At 37.1% G+C, this 8,370-nt stretch overlaps 1 pseudogene; it reads left to right on the plus strand.

The window, feature by feature from the left end:
- Window positions 1-1,125: 1,125 nt before the first annotated feature.
- LOC141416162 (olfactory receptor 7A10-like) lies at window positions 1,126-7,928 on the plus strand (annotated as a pseudogene).
- The last annotated feature ends 442 nt before the right edge of the window (window positions 7,929-8,370 follow it).

Genomic DNA, 8,370 nt, shown 5'->3' on the forward strand with positions numbered 1-8,370 from the left:
AGCTAGACATTGATCTACCATTTGATCCAGCAATACTACTCATGGGGATATACCCAAAAGACTGTGAGACAGGTTACTCCAGAGGCGCCTGCACACCCATGTTTATTGTGGCACTATTCACAATAGCCAAGTTATGGAAACAGCCAAGATTCCCCACCACGGACGAATGGATTAAGAAAATGTGGTATGTATACACAATGGAATTTTATGCAGCCATGAAGAAGAATGAAATGTTATCATTCGCTGATAAATGGATGGAATTAGAGAACATCATTCTGAGTGAGGTTAGCCTGGTCCAAAAGACCAAAAATCGTATGTTCTCCATCATATGTGGACATTAGATCAAGGGCAAACACAACAATGGGATTGGACTTTGAGCACATGATAAAAGCGAGAGCACACAAGGGAGAGGTGAGGATAGGTAAGACACCTAAAAAATTAGTTAGCATTTGTTGCCCTTAACGCAGAGAAAGTAAAGCAGATACCTTAAAAGCAACTGAGGCCAATAGGAAAAGGGGACCAGGAACTAGAGAAAAGGTGAGATCAAAAAGAATTAACCTAGAAGGTAACACACACGCACAGCAAATTAATGTGAGTCAACTCCCTGTATAGTTATCCTTATTTCAACCAGCAAAAACACTTGTTCCTTCCTATTATTGCTTATACTCTGTCTTCAACAAAATTAGAGAAAAGGGCAAAATAATTTCTGCCCGGTATTGAAGGGGTGGAGGGGAGTGGGAGGGGGCAAAGTGGGTGGTAAGAGATGGGGTGGGGGCAGGGGTGAGAAATGACCCAAGCCTTGTATGCACATATGAATACTAAAACAATAAAAATAGAAATCATTTTATATTCCACAAGCACATGGAAGAATTGGCCACTTAAGCAGTGGAACATCCAACATATTTACGAAAAAATATAGACTGGGATGAGATTTCGTAATCAGAGATGGCACTGGAGGCATCTAAATGAACAGCAAGTACCAAAAGTAATCACCTTCTTTCCATCTTTCTGTTATTCACATACAGCAATGTAATTACAAAATTATACACAAATTTTAGAATTTCTTCTTCTCGGATTTCACAGAACCCAGAACTGCAGGTCCTTGTGTATGGGATTTTCCTCTCCATGTACTTGGTCATTGTGCTTGGGAACCTACTCATCATCCTGGTCATTATCGCAGACTCCCACCTGCACACACCCATTTACTTCTTCCTCTCTAATCTGTCCTTTGTGAATATCTGCTTCATCTCCACCACCATCCCAAAGATTCTGGTGAATATTGACACTCACAGCAAGGCCATAAATTATGAAGGCTGCATTATCCAGATTTATTTTTTGCATTCTTTGTAGTGTTGGACAAGATCCTCCTGGCTGTGATGACCTATGATAGGCTTGTAGCCATCCGTTACCCCCATACTACCTGCTCATCATGAAGCCCCAGTTCTGTGGTTGCTGGAACTAGTGTCCTGGATCACAAATGCCCTGAATCTCTTGTTACAGAGCTTTGTGGTGCTGCACCTGTCCTTCTATACAGAGGCAGAAGTCCCTCATTATTCCGTGAACCTAACCAGTTGGCACACCTTGTAGGTTCTGATGCTTTTCTTAATAATGTCATGTTGAATCTGGCAACTGGGTTGCTGAGTGTTGCTTCTCTCACTGGCATCATTTATTTTTATTTTAAGAGATAAGTATAAAATCATCCATTATCCTGGCACTCAAATAGTGATGTTGATCAAATCTCCAAGACCCACAGGAGAGAAAACCTTATTTGATCATATTCCAGAAATAGAATCAGTCCCTATTTATTTTCTGAATTTTCCACTTCATTGACTTTAGCTTCTCTAAAATTGAGGCTCAAGAATTTCAACCATTGTTCTTCTTGTTCTGCGTGCTCTCCCTCTCTCTCTCTCTCTCTCTCTCTCTCTCTCTCTCTCTCTCTCTTGCAAATTAATATTGATTCAGTTAATCAATTTCCTTCTTCAGAAAATACTGCATTAAATATATGAAAATTCCGTTATATATCTCTTAATAATATGGATTTCTTAACAATATCATCTCAAATACGTACATCAGCCCAAATTATTTTTCTATTTTTACTATAAAATATAGTTATATCTATTCCACCATTGTGGACAAAAACACACAATGGCTTTTGTTCATACTATAAAACATAGCTATGTGTTATACTCTATTGGGAAAAATTTAAATTAGTCAATTAGGACAAATTATATAATTTTTACTAAATAAAAATCTAAGACCTGAGTTTTGCACTCTTGAAGTTACTGTTCCACCATTTACCACTACATTAACTGCTCTGCCCAATAATGTAGCTTTTAACAAACCTTTATGTATTATAATAGATCATTGTCTTTTCCCATCATTGTCAGTATTCTAATTGCTAACCAGCAAGGGTGCACACTACCAACTATCCTCTTTTATAAAAACAGATTATCAAGACTCCAAGGGTATTCTCCATAGAAAGATAAATTTGCAATAATAATTAGTTAATTGATTCTCAGGATCAGAAAGGAACTGAAATAGGAAGAGATACACGTTTGCATTCTACATTTCTTTTTTACAGTGTAATTATAATCACTGAAGGGTGGAAGTGTACTTTCCATGTGAAAGAGGATTTATTCACTAGGACCTATATGACACATTTTACATTTTATTATTGGATTATCTCAGTGATCTTTGTTAGGAACTACCCATAAATATGAGTTGTTCAGATGTTCTAAATAAAATTTCCTCTCATTTCTGAATTCTGCCATGACTACTAAAATGGTGGTGAGCAAACAGAATCAAAATCAACCATTATGTATCACCATTATGCTTAGGACTAACATTGATACTCATAATCAAAGCGTAATTAACAGGGGAGATTTACATGATGCTTAGTCTTAGATCAAAATGTCTCCTGAATAAAAATTTATGTTATTTTCTTCTGAATAGTCATCTCCATGTAATTATTTTAAGAGAGTTCTATTAAATATACTGGTATAAAAGAGTAAACATGGATGACTTCCTCAATATCAGAGAAAATGACAAAACTACAAAGTACCAAATGTTATGACTGCCCTCACTCCATTTTTCTATTGGCTAATGTAAGCGTTACCCATTGGCACACAACAAACATCCTAATAGCAGGTAGTCTAATGCCATGCTTTTTTATCAATGGTCTAGTACCTTGAGCATTTTCCAGAGCTCAGATGGTCCCCTCATGTATTTGTTGGGAGCTGTGGGTCACTACAGGAGGCTTGGCCAAATGTGACTGGGATTTTTAACATATAAGCAACTCAGCAGAATGTTGGCAGATCAGCGTTAGCCTTAGCTGGGAACCCGTCTTCTCCTCCCCTTGTCCTCTATTCCAGTTGTCTGCTTGGATTTATTATATGGCTAAAGAGCAGCAGAAATGTCCTGAGAGGCTCAATGAAGCACACTATTAATCCCACAGCATCCCATTGCCAAAAAAAGCTAAAACTCCCAAGTCCATCTTGTCTTGCAGGATGGATCCTTCCACATCCATCCTTGGCAGGTGAATGATCCTCTTGGAAAAGACACTGAGACTGATGAACATGTACCCCTCAATATCCATGGAGGATTGCTCCAGGAAATCCACAGGCACTAATATCTGCCACTTTAGAGGAACACAATTGTAGATACCACATAGTGAATGAACATGGCATTGTGTGTATGCCAATATAATTTTATTTACAAAAAATAGGCCACAGACTAGCTTTCTCCAAAATACCTTGGTGTGTCAACCCCAATTTCATTAATTTCTAACATAGATTTTTTTTCAGAAATGTCCAGTACTACAGATACCCAAGGGAACAAATATTCAAATCCTTTACATAAAATGGTGTTGCATTTACATATAACCAACATACATCCTTCCATAATTATTTGTTTGCTTAATTGCAGCACTGTTGAAAATAGTCAACATAGCCAAACTACCTACATGGTCATCAGTGGATAAATGGATAATGAGGTGCATCTACACAATGGAATATGACTCAGCCAAGAATCTGATGACACCTATGCTGACATTTGGAACAATGTGGAGGTAACTGGAAGTCATTATGATATGTGATAGAGAAAGACAAATGTTACCTGATCTCACTCATACCTGCAATCTAAAGTACTTAATTTCATGCAAGAAGTACAGTGATGGTTATGAGGGACTAAGATAGTTGGGGTAGAGTGGTTGGTGAGACATTGGTCAAAGGATACAAAATTACAATTCTATGTGAGGAATAATATGCTGTAAATAATGCAAATATGGTGAATACAGCTTCCTACTTTTATTCTTAACAAAAACTAAGATTTGAAGTTAAGCATTCAATGCACATTTTAATGATATAATTTATTCTCCAAAACATGTCAATGTCAATACATTAGGTTACAAAGCATAAATAAATACAAGTATATCTGTCAAAGAAAAAGAAGAGTGGTACAAAAACAGTTACTAGGAGCTGCAATTATCAACTGAGAGCAAATTACAACTTAAAAATCTCTGTATCAAACTACATATGGTTAATCCTAATCTGTATTTGAACAACATCCCAAGGGAACCACATTCACCATGAAGTAGGGGAGGTGCTGATCTTCAGTCATCTTTGTCATCCTTCCCAATGTGACATTTATGGTAGGTGGTGAATCGTGCTGTGCATCTGAAAAGTTTGAGGAGCATACCTGGCTTCAATCCAATAGTGACAGCACCACCTACCCAGGTGTAGTATCCAAAGTTTTCTGGAGAAACGACCAAGTGTCCCCTGGGTGCCTGATCCAGTGAGTGGAGGAACACTATGTAGAGCTTGAGAAATGGGAACATCCTGATAAGTGTTCCAATCAAAGCTCATACTTATTCAGTTCATGACTGTGGAAAGCTCACTGAGCCTTTCTCAGAGTCAGTTCTTCAAATGAAAAATGAGTGTCTGATAGTGTTGCTATCATGTAGTGGACATGTGTTAAAATTATCCAAGAGAACTCTTCTAAGATTCTAACTTCAGTCCATGGTGCAATAAAATTATCTGAACAAATTTCTCATAATTCTTAATTATTTAATAAATGAAAATATAAATGATAATTCTCAACTTGTGATGCAAGAATAAAACTTCTACAGCTTTGTAAATATCACCAAAACTCCAATAGATTTGGTAATGTACTCAGGTCTTGTGAAGAGTAAGGCAGTTGTTTACTTTGATGATGAAGCAATAGTAATTTTTTAAGCTGTCAGGAACCAGGTCCCCTCCATATGTCAGAAACCTACCATTGCAAGAAATCTAGCATAGCCAGGTATCTCAGATTTTGCACAAAATAGAAACAATATTGGGCAATAGTGCTGAGGAGGTTAGATTTCAGAAAGGCAGGAGATTTCATAGAGATGAATAATGAATACCGGATTTACCTCATTTCTAACCTGTTCTCTTGAGAACATAGATTCAGGCTGAAAATTTTCCTTCCTGTTCTGACCAATATCTCTAGGGCAATCAGGTTTGCATGAGTACTAAATAGTAAGAGGAAAGATATATAATGAGCAGGTAGGGAGTACAAATACATCCTCTAGTGATGTCCATCAGAGAGTAAAATCTTGAGTTGGACAGGACCTGCTCATAACTTTTGGAGTTCAAAACCTGGCTAGCCAATGCCTTACTCTCTCCTTCTGTCTTTTTTGGGCAAGAGATGCCATCCTCATCATCACCATCACAGGAGATTTGCACTGGAGATCTTCTTCTCAGGTCCCCTGTACAGGTGAGTCTGGGAACCTGGTAGGTATTGTGAGAAAGGTTGAACCAGCTTGGAACCTGACAAAAGTTACTGTCACCTGAGGACCAAGCCAGCCTAGCCCAGAGCTGAGAGATCACTGTGTGTGTTTTCTTACTTGACTGATTAATTGCCAACTTATTTAATACTGATAAAAAATGTGATTCTAGTCTTTGCAATGCACAGACTATTGTTGACACTTATGTGAAGAGAATGGAAGTGGAATTGGTGAAACTAAATGAAGAAGTGGTGCAAAACATTTCCCATAAAATGAAACATGCAAGTAGGTACGAGAAAAATTGAGTCTCAGATTTGGAGGGGTGGATAGTGAAGTGAGAGCATCATTCTTTAATTTTTACATGGGATTTTATTTGGGACAGTTTCCATGTTTCCTAAAAGAAGAGAGTATGCATTACTCACAAACATGACATTTTGACAACAATTAGTGTGACACATTTCTTAATGTCTTCTTCAATGCTGGGGATTCATACAATTAAATAAGTTCTATTTCATGGGTAAAAAGGTAAAAATAAGGAGCTTTATGCTGCAATTCTTTTGTTGCTACTGAGGAAAAATTTTTTATTTTTTGTTTCTATTTGCAATTCCAAATTTTTTCTGCAAGAATCATGTTTGGTTATCATTTGATTTTAATTTTTCTAAGGAAGAACTGAAGGTATTTTTTCTCTAGGTTTTCACCTTGCTCTTTAATTCATTTATATATTTACAAATATATTTAGTGAGTATATGAAGTTTATAGGCATGATTTTGTAAAGATAATCTTAGAATGTACAGTCCTAGTAGCCAGAGTTCCTGAGTTCATATATTCCAACCTGAGAATAATCCATTTAACATACTGTTGATTTCATTTTGCTAATGTCCTATTGAGGAATTCTGCTTCTGTGTTTGTCAATGACATTGATCAGGAGCATTTCTTTCAGAGTCCTTTTCTGGCCAAATTGTGACTATTATAATACAGATTCCTGAAGGCTAAAAGAAGAGTTAAATAAAGAAGATCCACACTCTGATCCACATATGCCTTTGAAATCAAACTATTACACGATTCCAAGTAAATGAGCTTTTTTGATGTAGTCAGACTCAAGGATGCACAGTATAGAATGGTGGAGTCATGGGAGTGGAGTGGAGATTTGTCAAAGTTGCTTTCTATTGCATATAAAGTTACCATTGCATAGAATTACTAATTTCTATACACATGCTTCACAACATCATGCCTTGCACTAACAATATGACGTACAACACAAAATTTATCAGGAAAATGGATCTCATTTTAATTGTTTATAACTACAGAATAATCAACAGAACAAAACAAAAGATGAAAAGGGATATGAGGACACTCTGGGAGGTTATGCATATGTCTGTCACATTGATTGTGATGATGCTGTGACCAGGGTTTGCTTATGTAAAAACAACTGATGTTACACATTGCATATGTATTGGTATCTGTGTACCAATCACACTCAAGTAGGCTGATGAAAGTACAGGTCAGAGATCTCACAGGAATGGAGGACTCTGCATCTATATAATGCTTTAGTTTCAGTAGCAGCATGGAGACCGCCTTCTCCCTCCACATTCTCAGACATGATCTCTCCCTCACCTGCCTCCTGACTGTCATGGCCTGTGGCTACTTTGTGGCCATCTGTCATCCCATGCACTACAGTGTCCCCACGAAGCCTGAGGTCTGTGGGGTACTGGTGTTAGCATCCTAGATCATTAGTGCCCTGGATTCCTTGTTGCAGAGCTTCATGGTATTGAGGCTGTCCTTCTGCACAGGGGTGGAGATCCCTATTTTTTCTGTGAGATAATCATTTGACTCACCTTTCCTATTCTGACCCTTTTCTTAATAATTTGTGATGAACTTGGCAGCTAGGTTGCTTGGTGTTGGTCCACTCATTGGCATTCTTTATTCTTACTGTAAGATTGTGTCCTCCACCTCTGCAATGTCATCAGCTCAAGGCAAGTATAAAGCATTTTCCACCTTTCAGGTGTCTCTTTACTTTATTCTTTTTTTAGGCGTGTACCTCAACTTGGCTGTGACTCAAAATTTTCACTCAAGCTCAATGGGCTTGGTGATGTACAGTGTAGTCACAGCCAAGCTGAATCCCTGTATCTACACTTTGAGGAATAAGAACATTAAGGGGGTCTGAAAATACTCTTTGAGAGCAAGAATATAAAAGAATCCCTTATCCTGGGATTCAAACCATGCTGCTAACCAAAATTACCAGACTCCCATTGAAAAGTACTACATTTGATCAAATCATGGAAGTACAAATTGCCACAATTTTTTTTCAGAAGTTTCACTTTGTAGAGTTTGACGTCTCTATAAAATTCTGGGGAAACAAAGATCAACCACTCTTCTTAAGCTTTCTGCTCTCCCTTGCATATTAATAATTATCCATTTTATCAATTTTCTTTTTCAAAAATGTATTTTACAAGTTGTATTAGAAATATGAAAACTACTAATTGGAATAATGTAAATTTCTTAACAATAATTTCTCAAATAGTATATATAGGACCAAAATTATTTTTTTTTTTGCTTCTATAAAACATAATCATTTTGTGCACTCTCCTGTAATGACAAAAACACGC

The sequence above is a fragment of the Castor canadensis genome, chromosome 14 (genome assembly GCF_047511655.1).
Source record: "Castor canadensis chromosome 14, mCasCan1.hap1v2, whole genome shotgun sequence".
Classification (NCBI taxonomy): domain Eukaryota; kingdom Metazoa; phylum Chordata; class Mammalia; order Rodentia; family Castoridae; genus Castor; species Castor canadensis.